We start from the raw sequence: 19,220 nt of genomic DNA, 5'->3' as shown, positions 1-19,220 counted from the left end.
GCCGCGCCTTGTTTTTCTTTATTGGGAGCCCGAAAACGTTGTAAAAGTGAACGTAGCGCTCAATTGATCGAGTGCTCCTTGGCTTCTTTGGCTCCCTTTGTTGAGCGCTCCGTTGGAATCTTCAACGCTTGGCTTCCTTTGCTTTAATGAATTCTTGCTAATACTACATGCATGCTTTCATGGGTTTAATTAATAATGCCAAGTAATATAGCGTTCATTCATTCTTAATTGGCATTGATAAACTACATTTCATGCATTCATTCATTCTTTAATGCCTTGTTTGTTTATGATCATGATACTTTATTGCTTTTGAATTCACAAAACTCAAGTTGGTAGTCATAATGTCACAGCAACATATTTCAAATCAAAATTCAAGCTATGCCTATTGATACACACATGTAAACAGAGAAGATAAAGACAATCATGCAATTTAAAGTGCTGGAAACAAATGAGAGGAAAAGGAACTTTACAACCTTGTAATTCATCTTCTCTATTGTTGTCATTTTCCTCCCATTCTCCCCTTCCCTTGCCAAACTCAAGATGCTTGCTCATCCTCAAGCAACAATTAGAACAATGGCTATGGGGCTAAGATGGATCATGAATGTCTTACACAATGAAAATGTTAGTGGTACATGTGTTTAAGCAAGCAAAAATGAAAGATAACAATCAAGGAACAGGAAATAGAGACATTGTGATTGAAAACATAAGAGGGTGTTCATGATACATTTCATAAAGAATGAGTGGCACACCAAACTTAGTGTGACACTTTCACGTGGAATTGATGCAAGTATCCAGTAAAGATTGGAACCAAATTTTGTTGCATAGCAACACCAAACTTAGAATGCAACTATATGTCAATTTATTTGAACTAAAACCAAACACAAGGAACTGTTATGTGGTAAATACAATCACCAAGCCAAAAATCTGTCATGAGTAAAAATTTCTTGGTGAGGTATTTAACAAAAACATTTAAGAAGCAAAATAAATGAAAGCATTAAAAACAAAGAAATAACTAAAGTGAACAGAATATCAAAGTGTCAACCCAAAAGAAAAGATAAAACTGCAAAGGCATTATGATTATGCAGACAAGTGGTGTTGCTGAATAAATTGCATAGAAAAATAAGTGGCACACCAAACTTAGAATCTTAGTGTGACACTTTCAATTCATATTTGATGCAATCATCCAAATGGATTGAAAACAAATTGTTGCAAGGAAACACCAAACTTAGAATGTAATCATATGCCAATTTATTGAATTTTAAACAAAGCAGGCAGAGAAAATAACAAAGCAAGGAAATGAAGTGTTACCTAAGGTTGGGTTGCCTCCCAACAATTGCTCTTTTAGTGTCATTAGCTTGACATATTGTTCTTCACTTCCATCCTCTTCTTCCAGTTTGTTAAGAGGAATGACCTCAAGGGGAGAGATGAACCAGCTAATGTCCCTTTTCTTGGTCTCTTCTCAGCAAGCTTCTTTGTGTAAATGGCCTGGTTGAGCTTGCTTGCTGGATCAGGGGTAGAATTGGTGCTTTTGTTAGTTGCCTTTACTTCTTGGATATCAGTACTTGGTGGTTGTGTGATAGTTGGAGCTTTATCTTCATTGAAAGCCTCTTGAATTGGTAGTTTCATGAGCCCTTCTTCTATGCAACTTTTTGCTTCACTTGAGTTTAGATCTCCTTGATTGTCTTCCTCACTTTCTTGTTCTTCCACTTCTTCCCTTGCACTCAACATTTGGTTTACCAACACTTTCATGTTTTTTAGGGAGTTCTCTTGGTTATTCCAGGATCTCTGTGCTTTCCTTTCATATCTTTCAAGCATGGTTTCAAGCCTTGAGAGGCTTTGGTTCATGAAAGTTTGTGTGGACTGTGAGTTTTGGAAGAGATTTTGTGTCAAGGGATAGTTAAGTGATGAAGAATTTTCAGATAAAAAACAGGCAGGTGAGGTTTGACATCTTTCCATGAATAAATTGAAGGTTTGCTCAAGTGATGATAGCTCTTGATAAGTGGAGTATGAATTGTCAAATGCTTTCTTATTTTGATTCTCCCAAGCACAACTTGAAGAATTATGGAACTCATCACCGTATGGATCACCTTGTTGCCTTGGGGGACAATTTTTCATGTATGTATTGACAGCACAATCAAATGATGATGTTCCTTGATGAACAGAAGATGAAACATTGAAATTCCCTTCCCAGCCACAATTTATGTCAGTATCATAGCAATATAAGTTACTTTGTGGCTCTGGAAAATAGTTCATTTCACTTGATTGTTCATAATCTTGTTGATAGCCCAGCTACTATGAGGATAATGACATAAATCATTTTGTGGTTCTGGACAATATCTCATGTGAATTGCTTGATCAATTTGTCGCTCCGGAGCATATCTCCATTGATTGGAGTGCTCATAATTTTCAATTTCTTGGTGATACTCCCAGCCACCATTAGAATAATGACTTTAATCATTTTGTGGTGGTGGGAAGTATCCCATATGATTCTCTTGCTCATCTTGTGGTTCAGAAGCATATCTCCATTGATTGGAGTGCTCAGAATTTGTGATTTCTTGGTGATATTCCCAGCCACCATTAGAGATTGGTGATGGTGGATAATATCCCATGAAATTTGTTTGATCATAAGATGAGTTGAACTCCATTTGAATTTTGCAAAACACAACACTAATGAAATTTGAAATTCATATCTCAGAGAAGAATTTCTTAGTGAGGCAATAACTCAAACACCTTGGTGTCAGCTTAAAACAGAGAACAAAAACAAAGAAAATGCTTTATCTAGACTTCTCACCCACTTAATCATTGTTGATCTAAATCAATCCCCAGCAATGGCGCCAAAAACTTGATGGATGGAAATTAGATTTCCACACAATCTCGCCAGTAAGTGTACCGGGTCATATCAAGTAGTAATAACTCACTTAGAGTGAGGTCGATCCCACACGGATTGATGGATCAAGAAACTTTAGTGGGTGATTAGTCTAGTCAAGCTAACATTGGTGAATTGGGTGAAATTTAGCAACAGAATGCAAATGACAAGAAATTTAAAATTGCAGAAAGTAAATAGGCAGAAACGTGAAAAGCAAGGAATGTAAATTGCCAGAATCTTAAATGACAAGAAATCTAAGTTGCATCAAATGTAAAGGGGATTGGGTGTTGGGAATTTAAAGGAAGCAGTAAGCAGAACTTAGAACAATTGCAGAGGAATTAAATTGCATGAAAAGTAAAAGGAATTGGGTACTGGAAATTAAAACAGAATTAGAGAATGTGAAGTGCAGTAAACTAAAGAGCTCTCAGATGAAGAAATACAGAAACAGATCAATTCAGTACCAAAACAGAAATGTAGAAGTGCAGAAGAATCAAAACAACAGGAGAACTTAGATCACTCATGAAATTTTAAAAGAGAAATTGACAATTGCAGAAGAGAGACAATGAAACAGAAAGCAAAACTCAGATTTGATTTCTAATTCTTCAAATTCAAAAAGGAAAATTAAAAGAGAGCTCTCTATTCTACTCCTACTCCTACTGCTCTCTATTAGAGCCAACCTCCTTTTTCTAAAATGGAACAGATGCCTTTTTATAGGCTTTTATGAAAATGAGATAGAAATTAAAAACAAATTACAAAATGAAATTTCTAATCTAGCTTTTCTGTGTGCCTTTGGGTCATGTTAATGGGCTTTACTTACTTTGGATTTGAAGAAGAGTGGATCTGGATGGCTTGGTTCAAATGAACCAAGGATGTTAGCTCCGGTAGAGCGTTCCGTTTGGTTAGTAAACTAAGCGCTCACTAGCTTTGCTTTGGTTCCCCCTTTCGAGCCTTGGTTGCTCTTCTTTTTGTGCCATAGGCTCAGTTAAGAGAAGAGAGCGTAGCGCTACTTTTATGCCTTGGTTTCCCTCTTCGAACCTTGGCTTGTTTCACTTTGGGGGTGCCGCGCCTTGTTTTTCTTTATTGGGAGCCCGAAAACGTTGTAAAAGTGAACGTAGCGCTCAATTGTTCGAGTGCTCCTTGGCTTCTTTGGCTCCCTTTGTTGAGCGCTCCGTTGGAATCTTCAACGCTTGGCTTCCTTTGCTTTAATGAATGCTTGCTAATACTACATGCATGCTTTCATGGGTTTAATTAATAATGCCAAGTAATGTAGCGTTCATTCATTCTTAATTGGCATTGATAAATAACATTTCATGCATGCATTCATTTACTTTAATTAATAATGCCAATGCATTAACATTAAAGCCAATGCAAGCATGTAATATATTATCAATTGCCAATTGGCATAATTAAAGCTTAGTAATGCATTACGTAAAGCTTTATATTGCTTAGTAATTGCCAATTGCCAATTGGCATAATTAAAGCTTTATATTACTTAGTAATGCATTACTTTGCCAATGCAGGCATGCTTTAATTTTTCAATAATAAATTCATGCGTAAGGCATTAACGCAGATGCCACGGCTTCATGGTCATGGGCAAAAGCGTGGCCTAAGGTTCTAAACCGTGCCCAAAATTCCTCTATTCTTCTTTTTAGCTTATTTTGTGCTTTTTTGCTTTTTTTTTCTACTTATTTCCTACAAAATTTATAAAATCAAAAGATCAAGAAAATATACCATTTAAGCACAAAAGAATACAATATTTAAGCACTGACCATCAATTTCTTGTATGAAAAAACATAGAAAAACATGACATGATGACATGTCATCAGGGCAGGTGCTGCTGGTGTAGAAGTAGATGCAGTAGCCCTTGTCAACCTCCGTGTAGCCATTATGTTATGCAATCTACAATAAAGTTAACAGAGATAACATTAAAAAAATGAAATAATAAAATATCTACATTTAATACACAATTACACAAAGGAAAGAACATCAATAAAAGTTGGACATGATTCAAAATATATTATACTTTTCAAAAAAGTTAAACAAATGGAACAAAGAGTGAATAACTTAGCAATTGCAAATATGATGTGAATTCCTAAAGTTTAACTACTTTAAAGTCAATCACCATCCTATACAAAAAGTGGATAACTTAGCAATTGCAAATATCTTGTGATCCCCAAAATAAAAATACTAAGAAGTCAATCACCATCATTTGAATCTTCTTCATAGACATAGGCACGTCCACACTTGATCCTTTTATGTCACCTCTGCCCAATTCCATCAACAAATTGATATCACCCGAAGATGGTACTTGATTAAAGCTTCCCATTTCAGCTTGTTGGTATGCCTCTTCTTGCATGATATCTTGCTCAAGCACATCATATGTATTGCGAGGCTTTACTCGGACCACATACAGTACACCAATTAGGCCTTTTAATTGCTTTTACATAGTGTACTTGCTCAGCTTGACATGCTAAAATGAAAGGCTCATCCTTATATCTAACATATGTGACATCCACATTTATGAATCCGTATCATCTTTACAATATCCCCTACTTTGATTTCGTCCTACTAGAGGAACATCAAACCACTCACACTTAAATATAATATCACTTTATGTTTTCCGACATAATCTAACTCAATAATATCAGTCAACATGCCATAATAATCCACACCCCCAGTCAATTAATCTCCCTTCACAACTACTCCACTATTTTGAGTCTTCAAAGATGCTTCATAGTTTTTTCTATGAAATGTAAAACCGTTGATAGCACATGTTTTGTAGAAATGTGCACGACGATCAGGACCTCTTGCTAGAGAAAGTAGCTGATTATTCAACCGTGCACTTCCTACTTTGTGTATATCTGAAATCTACATTAATGAATATCGATTAAAACTAAATACTACCAAGAGACTCTTCAATTCTACAATTATCAAAGTTTACTCATTTACCTTCCTTTCAAACCATTTCACAAATTGATCCTTGTGCCTTTTCTGCAGATTTCTTAGATTTTCTCATGTTAAATCTGCCATATGTTTATCAACCCATGGTTGAACTTCTTCACAATTCTTCAGCACATGGAATTGAGCTTATCTATGCTCTAAGATACTAAGTTCCTTGTATGCCTTTTTACGACTAAACAGGCCAAGTACTTTGAACACAGTTATGCCTCGCATAGGTTCATTCTCGCCATGGTCAGAAATCTTAGAATTTTCATCCAAATATCTCCCCACAAGGGTCATTGCTTCTTCAGAGATATAACCCTCAGATACTGACCCCTCAGGACGTGCTTTGTTTCCCACATAACTCTTTAGTGTGCGCAAATATCTAAAATTAAATTTTTAAGGAATGTTAGAAACCTACATATAGAATTCTATAAAGCAGATTCTAAGTTGTTGTCAATTCTAAAGGGATGACCTCTCAACAGAGTACATCCAACGATATTGAACTGGTCCGGCTAACTTAGCTTCATGGGCAAGATGAATGGTTAGGTGAAGCATCACATCAAAAAAAGCCGGAGGAAAAACCGTCTCTAATTTACAAAGTGTTTTTGCAATCTGGGTTTCAAGTTTGTCTAGAACGTCCACCTTCAATTCCTTAGAACAAAGCTCTCCAAAGAAAATACTTAGGTGTATCAACGGATCACAAACTTCTTTGGGTAAAAGCTCACAAATTTAAAGTGGTAGCAGCCATTCTAATAGGACATGGCAATCATGGCTCTTCAAGCCATAAATTTTGCAATCTTCAACGTGCACACACCTTCTAATATTTGATGAATACGAATCAGGCAACTTGAGTTCTTTCAAGAACTGACAAAGAAGTTGCCTTTCATTCTCCTTCATGGTCTTTGCCAATGTATATTTGGCAACCGGCATCACAAACTTGTTACCCACTCTACGAGGATGAAGGTCTCTCTTGACACCCATAAGTTGAAGATCAAGTCGTGCATTAAGATTGTCTTTTGTCTTTCCATCTAAATTTAACAGTGTACCCAGTATATTGTCGAAGACGTTCTTCTCTATATGCATTACATCTAAATTATGATGTAACAATAATGTCTTCCAATAAGGCAACTAAAAAAATGCTTTTCTTTTTCCAATTTCCAGCCACTTTGTCATGCTCAGACTTCTTTCTCTTTTTAGTATTGTTCCTAAACTCTGTTTGTTCAAAAGTCTTAAATTCTTCTAGGATATCATAACCAGATAGTAGCTTAGGTGCTTCGCCAAGTTTCCTGGTATTGTCAAAATAACTCTTATTCCTTCGCCATGGATGATCATACGGCAAATAACAATGCTTGTGTCCATGTTTCAGCCTTTTAGAACTAGTTTCTCTGTGGTAACACGCTAGTGCACCTTTAGTGCTCCAACCGGATGACATGGCATAAACTGGATAATCATTTATTGTCCATAAAACTACAGCAGACAACTTAAAATTCTATTTCTGAACCACATCAAATATGTCAACACATTCTTTCCACAATTCTTTCAACTCTTCAATTAACGGTTCTAAGTATACATCAATAGAATTGCCAGAGAATTTAGGGCCTGGAATAAGTAGACATAACATCCAATTTGAATGTTTCAAAACCATCCATGGAGGATAGTTATATGGAATGAGAACAGCTGGCGAAGTACTATAGAAAATATTCATATTGTCGAACGGATTGAATCCGTCACTAGCAACTCCAAGCCTGATATTTCTAGCATCACGTGCAAACCCTTCGTGCTCCTCATCAAATGTCTTCCATGCCATCGAATCTGCTGGGTATTTTAGGACTCCATCGTTAAGTCGTTTCTCTTTATGCCACCTTATTGCTAGCGCTGTTTCTTCACACATGAAGATCCTTTGAAGCCTAGGTTTTAACGGAAAGTATCTTACTATCTTCTGGGGTACCTTCTTAAGAGGGTCATCCTTTTCATTCCCCTTCCCCTTCACCCATCTAGATTGCTTACACTTTGGACATCATCAAGATCAGCATATGCTTGCCCCCGAAATAAAATCCAATCATTCACACAAGCATCTATCTTCTCGTAATCTAATCCCAAATCTCGAATCACTTTTTGAGCATCATAAAATGAAGTTGGACAAGAATTTTCCTTTGGAAATATGCTTTTTAGAAAGAGCAATAAAGCATCAACTGAATTGTTGCTCCATCCATTGCGACATTTCATTTGAAACAACTTAACAATGAAAGATAACCTTGATATCCCACTGTCCGGATACAGGCTTTGCTCATAATCCCTCATTAGCCTCTGGAACCTCTTTGCCCCCTGATGAGGATCTTCTTCTATATTGTCATCTACGATGGTAGCGAAATCTTTCGGCGTCTCCCCTAGTGTTTCTCCACTAAAAATGTTATACAACATCTCATAAGTGGCAGAATCATTCTCCCTTTCACAATCAATTTCATTTAGATCAGACACATCTATAGTGGATGTATCTTGAAGTATGTCATCATGATGCACCCATGTTTTATAAGAGGTCACTATCCCCCATTGGCGCACAAGATGATGAACTTCATTTCTAAATTTGAACAAAAAAATTGCTGCATTTGGAACAAGGACAACGTATTTGATTTTTCACACCAGGTTGAGAGAAGGCAATATCCAAAAATAATTCATCGAGGCACTTCCTAAACTTAGGAGTACGCCTATCAAAATTAACCCAATATTTCTGGTAATTGACCATTGGACTAATTTCTGCAGGAGACGAGAATGGATAGAAGGATGTAAAGAGTGAAAAAAAAGAGAGTAGCATGACATAACATAGCATCACAACGACTATCACTTTTCAAAATCACCAAAAAAAGTGCAAAAAATAGAATCAAATAATAAAACCCAGAAACAAAAAATAGAATAAAAATATCAACTCTCCAAATAACCAAAAAATCAGATAATCAACCATGTTACATACCAATACTTTCAGCCACAACAACATCAGCAAAAACTAACAATATGCTTAACATTCCTCAATTAAACTGCACTTACCTTCAGCAGAGAAGCAGTCAGACCAGACCAGACCACCAGCAGAAGGAGAACAGCCGAATCAGACCAGCAGAGGCAGCGGACGAGGCAGGATGAGCAGAGGAGCATAAACTATTCTAAGAGACTACAATGTAAAACACAATAATATTTAAAAAATAGAATCAAAATCACTAAAAAAGAGAGCAAAAACTAAAATCAAAATAATCAAACACAAAAATAAAAATTAGAATCAAATATCAACTCTCCAAATAAACTAAAATAAGATTATCAACTAGATATAACACTAATATTTTCAACCACAATATCAGTAGAATCAAGGTTCAATATTTCAGCTAAGATTATCAACTAACAACATATTTAACAATACTCAAATAAACTAAAGTTACCTTTAGCAGAGACGTAATCGGACCAGACCAGACCAGACCAGCAGGAGAAGAAGGACAGCCGAATCAGACCAGCAGAGGCAAAGGACAACGACGGATGAGCAGAGCAGCATAAACTATCCTAAATCAATGCAATGTAAAATACACAAAATTAATAACAAAATTTAATCAATATTTCTATGTTACTAAGGATCACGTAGTTACCTACTTTACTCAATTCACAAACACAAAAATATATAAAAAAAACTGAATCAAAATCACTGAAAAAGAAAGCAAAAACTAGAATCAAAATAATAGAACACAAAAACAAAAATTAGAATCAAATATCAACTCTCCTAATAAGCTAAAATAAGATTATCTACCACATATAACACTAATATTTGCAACCACAATATCAGCAGAATCAAGGTTCAATATTTCAGCTAAGATAATCAACTAACAACATAGTTAATAAGGATAATGTAGTTACGTACTTTACTCAATTCACAAACACAAAAATATAAAAAAAAAACAGAATCGAAATCACTAAAAAAGAAAGCAAAAGCTAATAACACTAATATTTTTAACCAGATATAAAGAGTGCTACATAACACCAGAAGAAGACCCTTTTATCATCTGATCATCAAGCTAGGAGACAAACTTTGTAGTGCTAATAAAAATGTCTTCTGTTTTATTATCTCACTCAGTTTTTCCAACTTCAACATACAAGCCTCAAGAAAGGAAAAAGAACAAAGAGAACAACAAATTAAATCATTTAATTTCACATACAAATACAATTAGGAATTAGCATCAATTTGTCTCTTCTAAACCTATAATAAAATAGCAAAAATGAAGTCCACAAAATTAATATAGAATAACTATATATAAAAAAACTCACCCTACACTACAGAATGTTAGAAGCAGAACCAAAGTCAGCAGTCAGCGACGGGTTGGGGCCGTTCCATCATCAAAGAGCCAGGCCACTGGCGAGGAGAGGTGACCGCACGAGTAGAGCTTCAGCACAAATAGAGCAAAGCCAGCAGAGGAGTGAACCAACAAGAGGACGACAGAAACAGAGGTAGCAGATACAGAGGAGGCACAAGGCAAAAACAGAGAAGGCGAGACACGGCGGAGCCAAGATGACCAGGACGAAACAGACGGAGGTGAGCAGTGGCGCAGACGAAGCAGATGCGAGGAGCGACTGGAGGCGCTTGCGACAGAACGAACAGTAACAAGGAGCACGACGCTGCCGCACACGACTCGACGTGGGAGGAGACGGTGCTTGCAGAGGACACGACGATGAGGCAGACGTTTCCCAAGGGCTACGCCGGTGATTCTTCTTCCGGTAGCAGCTGCATTTTCCCTCGCATATAGAGTAGACGGCACGGTGAGGGTTGAGAGTGACTGAGTGAGGCTTAGAGTGAGGGGTGGGGACTTAGGGTTTTCTTACAACTTTACATTCACCTTTCACGTTTTAATTTTTACAGATTTGTCTTAAGTATTTCAATTTTTTTGGGGATATATTTAACTATTTTTATTTAGATTTATAAATTAATAAAAAAAATTTAAATTTCACAAATTAGTTTTTATTTACTTTAAAAATCTGATTATCAATTAAAATTATATACTAATTTTCTAAAGGCATATAAATTAATATTTACAATTTTTAAAAATTAATGAATATGTAAAAAGTAATATGTAAAATATATTTTAAAAGAATTATATGAACAATTTTTTTAATTTCTAAAACAAAATAAAATTATTTTAAAAAATATGTAAATAGTTTTTTTTACTCTTAAAGTATTTAACATTTTGAAAAAAAAATTATAAAATATACATATATTTTGTGACACAAAAATAACTTGTTACAAACAATGTTAAATTTTGTTACAAATTAATTTTTTGTTACCAAATAATTTGAATTTTTCAGACAAAAAGATATTTTAATACAAAATAATTGGAGTTTTTGAAACAAAAAACTATTTGTTACAAAATATTTCAAATTTTTGCCACTACTTTATTTTTTGTTACAAAATATTATAATATTATAATATTTTGTAACAAAACACCAGCGCATTACAAAAATTAACATAATTTGTAACAAAAAAATAGATTGTTACAAAATATTTGAATGTTTTGTAACAACTTGTAAAGTTGTTACAAAACATAGTTTTTTTGTAACAATCACCAATTATTATTACAAAAAAATTTTTTTGTAACAATTTTAAATTTGATACAAAATTTTTGTTACAAATATTCCATTTTCTTGTATGACCGGAGTGTCACCCTATGGTTATATAGAACTCTAGAGCAAGTATTTTGATGAAAGATTCACCGTCAATGGCCACAAAGTCAAACATTATCTAGGAGACCCAATTGAGCAAGAGGATTCCACCCTTCTGTTGACATGACAACTGCATTGTCCAGCCACTGACAATAAAGAAGCGCTTGTTGGGAGGCAACCCAGCCATCTGTATAGTATTTTTCCTTTTCTTTATTTATTTTAGTTTGAGTTCATATTTTTCTAGTTTTTATTAATTTCCATGTTTTTCCTTTGTTTTTTAACGTTTGTGATCATGTATAGCACATAGAACAAGAACAGTTATGCATAGGATGGAAAACAAAACACCTTGGAGATATCCCTTGCTGGCATTGAGCACCAAAAGGGGAGGAGGAAAGGGTGTTCAACGCCCATATAGGAGCATTTGGACTAACTTTTTGGTCCCTATAGGGCGTTCAACGCCCATTCTTGGCGTTGAACACCCCACTACCAAAAAAAAAAATCCTCAACTGGCGTTCAACGCCAAATCTGGGCGTTGAACGTCTAGAAAGGGGAGGGCAAAATTTGAAATTTTCAAAAGAGAAAGAGTTGACTTTCCAAACCAAATCATTTCCAATCCTATCTTTTCAAAGCATATCTTATCCTTTCCAACCTACATTTTAAATTTAAACCTCTTCAACTTCAAATCTTTTTCAATATTTTTAATCATATCTTTTCTCTCGCAATTAGTACAAGAAGAAGAATCTGGTGATGAGGATCTTGGTTCTCTTTTAAACCAAACTGAGTGCTCTAAGGAACAAGAAAATAAAATTTCTAACAACAATGAGGTAAAAGAAATTTTGAGAATAATAAATGTATTCTCTTTCATGAAACATCGTGTTAATGTCCGAATTATCGTTAAAGATTTTGTTTTTGACACCATTGCACTCTTTGATTCAGGTGCAGATTCAAACTGTATTAGGGAAGGTCTGGTCCCCACAAAATATTTCGAAAAAACTACTGAACGCCTTAGCTCAATAGCGGATATTTTATACGCTTTTTGGCATTGTTTTTAGGTAGTTTTTAGTAAGTTCAAGCTACTTTTAGGGATGTTTTCATTAATTTTTATGTTAAATTCACATTTCTGAACTTTACTATGAGTTTGTGTGTTTTTCTGTGATTTCAGGTAATTTCTGGCTGAAATCGAGGGACCTGAGCAAAACTCTGATAAGGAGGCTGACAAAGGACTGCTGATGCTGTTGGAATCTGACCTCCCTGCACTCGAAATGGATTTTCTGGAGCTACAAAACTCCAAATGGCGCGCTCTTAAAAGAGTTGGAAAGTAGACATCCAGAGCTTTCCATCAATATATAATATTTCATAATTTATTTGGGGATTGACGATGTAAACTGGTGCTCAATGCCAGTTCCATGTTGCTGTCTGGAGTAAAACGCCAGAAACACGTCACGACCCGGAGTTGAACGCCCAAAACAGGTTACAACTTGGCGTTCAACTCCAAGAGAAGCCTCAGCTCGTGGATAGATCAATCTCAGCCCAAACATACACCAAGTGGGCCCCGGAAGTGGATTTATGCATCAATTACTTACTCATGTAAACCCTAGTAGCTAGTCTAGTATAAATAGGATAGTTTACTATTGTATTAGGGATCTCTAGACGCCTAGTCCTTAGACCTTCATGGGGGCTGGCCTCTTGGCCATGCCTGAACCTTTCACTTATGTATTTTTAATGGTGGATTTTCTACACACCATAGATTAAGGGTGTGGAGCTCTACTGTACCTCAAGTTTTAATGCAATTACTACTGTTTCTATTCAATTATCTTTATTCCTATTCTAAGATATTCGTTGCACTTCAACTTGATGAATGTGATGATCCGTGACACTCATCATCATTCTCACCTATGAACGCACGTGATTGACAACCACTTCCGTTCTACCTTAGGCCGGGCGCAAATCTCTTAGATTCCCCAAACAGAATCTTCGTCGTATAAGCTAGATTTATGGCGGCATTCATGAGAATCCGGAAAGTCTAAACCTTGTCTGTGGTTTTTCGAGTAGGATTCTGGGATTGAATGACTGTGATGAGCTTCAAACTCCTGAAGGCTGGGCGTTAGTGACAGACGCAAAAGAATCAAGGGATTCTATTCCAACCTTATTGAGAACCGACAGATGATTAGCCGTGCTGTGACAGAGAATTTGGACATTTTTCACTGAGAGGATGAGATGTAGCCATTGACAACGGTGATGCCCTACATACAGCATGCCATGGAAAGGAGTAAGAAGGATTGAAGGAAGAAGTAGGGAAGTAGAAAAAGAAAGGGCACAGTATCTCCATACGCTTATCTGAAATTCCCACCATTAATTTACATAAGTATTTCTATCCTAAGTTATTTATCTTTATTTCCTGCTTATTATTTATTATTATTCGAAAATCCATAATCAATTATAACCCGCCTGACTGAGATTTACAAGATGACCATAGCTTCCTTCATACCAACAATCTCTGTAGGATCGACCCTTACTCACGTAAGGTTTATTACTTGGACGACCCAGTACACTTGCTGGTTAGTTGAACGAAGTTGTGACCACACATAGTAAAGAGCTATTATCTCGAATTAAATTTCATACAAGTACAAAGAGTACAAATCAAAATTTCGTCCACCAAGTTTTTGGCGTCGTTGCCGGGGATTGTTCGAGTTTGGACAACTAACAGTTCATCTTGTTGCTTAGATTAGGTAATTTTCTATTTATTTTCTTTTCAAAAAAAAATTTTCAAAAAAATCTTTCAAAAATTTTTTCTTATTTTCGTTTTTCTAAAGAATATTTTCGAAAAAAATAAAAGAAAATACAAAAAAATTTAGAAAATCATAAAAACCAAAAATATTTTATGTTTCTTGTTTGAGTCTTGAGTCAATTTTTAAGTTTGGTGTCAATTGCATGCTTTAAAAATTTTTCTTGCATTTTTTTTCTAAAATTTCATGCATTCATAGTGTTCTTCATAATCTTCAAGTTGTTCTTGGTAAGTCTTCTTGTTTGATCTTGATGTCTTCTTGTTTTGTGTTGTTTGTTGTTTTTCATATGTATTTTTTGTTTGTTAGAGTCCATGCATTAAAGATTTCTAAGTTTGGTGTCTTGCATGTTTTCTTTGCATCAAAAATTTTTCAAAAATATGTTCTTGATGTTCATCATGATCTTCAAAGTGTTCTTGGTGTTCATCTTGACATTCATAGTGTTCTTGCATGCATCATGTGTTTGATCCAAAATTTTCATGTTTTGGGTCATTTTTATGTTTTTTCTCTCTCATCATTAAAAATTCAAAAAAATAAAAAAAATATCTTTTCCTTATTTCTCTCCAAATTTTCGAAATTTTGGGTTGACTTGGTCAAAAATTTTTAAAATTAGTTGTTTCTTACAAGTCAAGTCAAATTTTCAATTTTCAAAATCTTATTTTTTTAAAATCTTTTTCAAAAATCATATCTTTTTCATTTTTTATTAGTTTCGAAAAATTCAAAAATATTTTTCAAAATATTTTCAAAATCTTTTTCTTATCTTTATATCATGTTTTCGAAATTACACTAACAATTAATTTGATTGATTCAAAAATTTGAAGTTTGTTACTTTCTTGTTGAAGCTGATCCAGAACCTGAAAGGACTCTGAAGAGGAAACTAAGAGAAGCTAAATTACAACAATCCAGAGGCAACCTTTCTGAAATTTTTGAACAAGAGAAGGAGATGGCAGCCGAACCCAACAACAATAATGCAAGGAGAATGCTTGGTGATTTCACAAAACCAACGTCCAAATTTGATGGAAGAAGCATCTCCATTCCTGCCATTGGAGCAAACAATTCTGAGCTTAAGCCTCAACTAGTTGCTTTAATGCAACAGAACTGCAAGTTTTATGGACTTCCATCTGAAGATCCTTACCAGTTTTTAACTGAGTTCTTGCAGAATTGTGAGACTGTTAAGACGAATAGAGTAGATCCTGAAGTCTACAGGCTCATGCTTTTCCCTTTTGCTGTAAAAGACAGAGCTAGAACATGGTTGGACTCACAACCTAAAGATAGCCTGGACTCCTGGGATAAGCTGGTCACGGCCTTCTTGGACAAATTCTTTCCTCAACAAAAGCTGAGCAAGCTTAGAGTGGATGTTCAGACCTTCAAGCAAAGAGATGGTGAATCCCTCTATGAAGCTTGGGAAAGATACAAGCAGATGACCAAAAAGTGTCCTTCTGACATGTTTTCAGAATAGACCATATTAGATATATTCTATTATGGTCTATCTGAGTTTTCCAAGATGTCATTGGACCATTCTGCAGGTAGATCTATTCATCTAAAAAAAATGCCTGAAGAGGCTCAAGAACTTATTGACATGGTTGCAAATAACTAATTCATGTACACTTCTAAGAGGAATTCCGTGAATAGTAGGACGCCTCAGAGGAAGGGAGTTCTTGAAATTGATACTCTGAATGCCATATTGGCTCAGAACAAAGTGTTGACAAGGCAAATTAACATGATATCTCAAAGTCTGAATGGATGACAAAATGCATCCAACAGTACTAAAGAGGCAGCTTCTGAAGAAGCTTATGATCCTGAGAACCCTGCAATGGCAGAGGTTAATTACATGGGTGAACCTTATGGAAACACCTATAACTCATCATGGAGAAATCATCCAAATTTCTCATGGAAGGATCAACAAAAGCCTCAACAAGGCTTTAACAATGGTGGAAGAAATAGGCTCAGTAATAACAAGCCTTTTCCATCATCTTCTCAGCAACAGACAAAAAATTTTGAACAGAGCCCCTCTAATTTAGCAAACTTAGTCTCTGATCTGTCAAAAGCCACTTTAAGTTTCATGAGTGAAACAAGGTCCTCCATTAGAAATTTGGAGGCACAAGTGGGCTAGCTGAGTAAGAAAATCATTGAAACTCCTCCCAGTATTCTCCCAAGCAATACAGAAGAGAATCCAAAAGGAGATTGCAAGGAATGCCAAGTTGTTTGGTAATGAGACTTGGGAAGGTGAATCCCCTTTGCTCATTAGTGAACTAGATACATGGATTCAGAAAACTTTACCTCAAAAGAGACAAGACCCTAGTAAATTCTTAATACCCTGTACCATAGGCACCATGACCTTTAACAAGGCTCTGTGTGACCTGGGGTCAGGCATAAATCTTATGCCACTCTCTATAATGGAGAAACTGGGATCATTGAGGTACGGCCTGCCTTATTCTCACTTCAATTGGCAAACAAGTCAATAAGACAACCTTATGGATTAGTAGAGGATGTGTTAGTAAAGGTTGAAAGCCTTTACATCCCTGCTGATTTCATAGTCTTAGACACTAGGAAGGAAGAAGATGAATGCATCATCCTTGGAAGACCTTTCCTAGCCACAGCAGAAGCTATGATTGATGTTAACAGAGGAGAATTAGTCCTTCAATTGAATGGGGACTACCTTGTGTTTAAAGCTCAAGGACCTTCCTCTGCAACCATGGAGAGGAAGCATGAAAAGTTTCTCTCAGTACAGAGTCAAAAAGAGCCCCCACAGTCAAACTCTAAGTTTGGTGTTGGGAGGCCACAACCAAACTCTAAGTTTGGTGTTGAGAAGCCCCCTCATTCAAACTCTAATTTTGGTGTTGGGAGGCCCTCATCATGCTCTGAATATCTATGAGGCTCCATGAGAGCCCACTGTCAAGCTAATGACACTAAAGAAGCGCTTGTTGGGAGGCAACCTAATTTTTATATATCTAATTTTATTTTATTTTCATTGTTCTTTTATGTTTTATTAGGTTCATGATCACATGAAGTCACGAAAAAAATATTAAAATTAAAAACAGAATCAAAAATAGCAGAAGAAAAATCACACCCTGGAGGAAGGACTTACTGGCGTTTAAACGCCAGTAAGGTGCATCTGGCTGGCGTTCAACGCCAGAACAGAGCATGTTTCTGGCGCTAAACGCCAGAAACAAGCAACATCCTGGCGTTTGAACGCCAGGAATGTGCCTTGAGGAAAGCTGGCGCTGAACGCCAGTAACAAGCATGGAACTGGCATTCAAACGGCAGAAACATGCTGCACATGGGCATTGAACGCCCAGAGTGTGCATCACTTCGGCGTTTAAACGCCAGAATGGTGTGCAAAGTCATTTTACATGCCTAATTGGTGTAGGGATGTAAATCCTTGACACCTCAGGATCTGTGGATCCCACAGGATCCCCATCTAACATATTCTCCCCTCTTCTCAACATTCATCCTCTCTTTCCAATAAACACACTTCCCCAAAAACCCTTCACCAATCACCTCAACCTCTCTTCCCAATTACCCCCTTTACCACTCACATCCATCCACTCTTCCCCATAAACCCCACCTACCTTCAAAATTCAAAAATCTTTCCCACCCAAACCCACCTTAAATGACCAAAACTCCACCCACTCACCTCCCTATATATACCCTTCCATTATACTTCATTTTCACACAACACATACCCCCTCTTCTACACCTTGGCCGAAACACATTCCCTCACAATCCTCTATATTTTCTTCTTCTTCCTCTTCTTTTCTTTCTTCTCTTACTCGAGGGCGAGCAATATTTTAAGTTTGGTGTGGTCAAAGCATAATATTTTTGTTTTTCCATTACCATCAATGGCACCTAAGGCCGGAGAATCCTCTAGAAAAGGAAAAGGGAAGACAAAAGCTTCCACCTCCGAGTCATAGGAGATGGAAAGATTCATCTCTAAAAGCCATCAAGACCACTTCTATGATGTTGTGGCAAAGAAGAAGGTGATCCCTGAGGTCCCTTTCAAGTTCAAGAAAAATGAGTATCCGGAGATCCGACATGGGATCCGAAAAAGAGGTTGGGAAGTCCTAACCAATCCCATGCAACAAGTCAGAATCTTAATGGTTCAAGAGTTCTATGCCAATGCATGGATCACTAGGAACCATGATCAAAGTGTGAATCCGAGTCCAAAGAATTATCTCACAAGGGTTCGGGGGAAATACTTAGATTTTAGTCCTGAAAATGTGAGGTTGGCATTCCACTTGCCCATGATGCAAGGAGATGAACGCCCCTACACTAGAAGGGTCAACTTTAATCAAAGGTTCGACCAAGTCCTTACGGACATATGTATGGAAGGAGCTCAATGGAAAAGAGACTCCAAAGGCAAGCCGGTTCAACTAAGAAGACTGGACCTCAAGCCTGTGGCTAGAGGGTGGTTAGAGTTCATTCAACGCTCTATCATTCCCACTAGCAACCGATCTGAAGTTACTGTGGATCGGGCCATCATGATTCATAGAATCATGATCGGAGAGGAAGTAGAAGTTCATGAAGTCATCTCCCATGAAATCTACAAAATAGCCGATAAGCCCTCCAATACGGCAAGGCTAGCTTTTCCTCACCTTATTTGCCATCTATGTTACTCAGCTGGAGTTATCATAGAAGGAGACATCCTCATTGAAGAGGATAAGCCCATCACCAAGAAGAGGATGGAGCAAGCAAGAGAGACCCTCCACGGATCTCAAGAGATGCATGAGGAAGCTCATCATCAAGAAATCCCTGAGATGCCTCAAGGGATGCACTTTCCTCCCAACAACTATTGGGAACAACTCAACACTTCCCTAGAAGATTTGAGCTACAATGTGGAACAACTAAGGGTGGAACATCATGAGCACTCCATCATTCTCCATGAAAAAAGAGAAGATCAAAGAGCAATGAGGGAGGAGCAACAAAGGCAAGGAAGGGACATA

Source organism: Arachis duranensis, chromosome 6, assembly GCF_000817695.3.
Source record: "Arachis duranensis cultivar V14167 chromosome 6, aradu.V14167.gnm2.J7QH, whole genome shotgun sequence".
Classification (NCBI taxonomy): domain Eukaryota; kingdom Viridiplantae; phylum Streptophyta; class Magnoliopsida; order Fabales; family Fabaceae; genus Arachis; species Arachis duranensis.
This window is presented reverse-complemented; position numbering follows the sequence as displayed.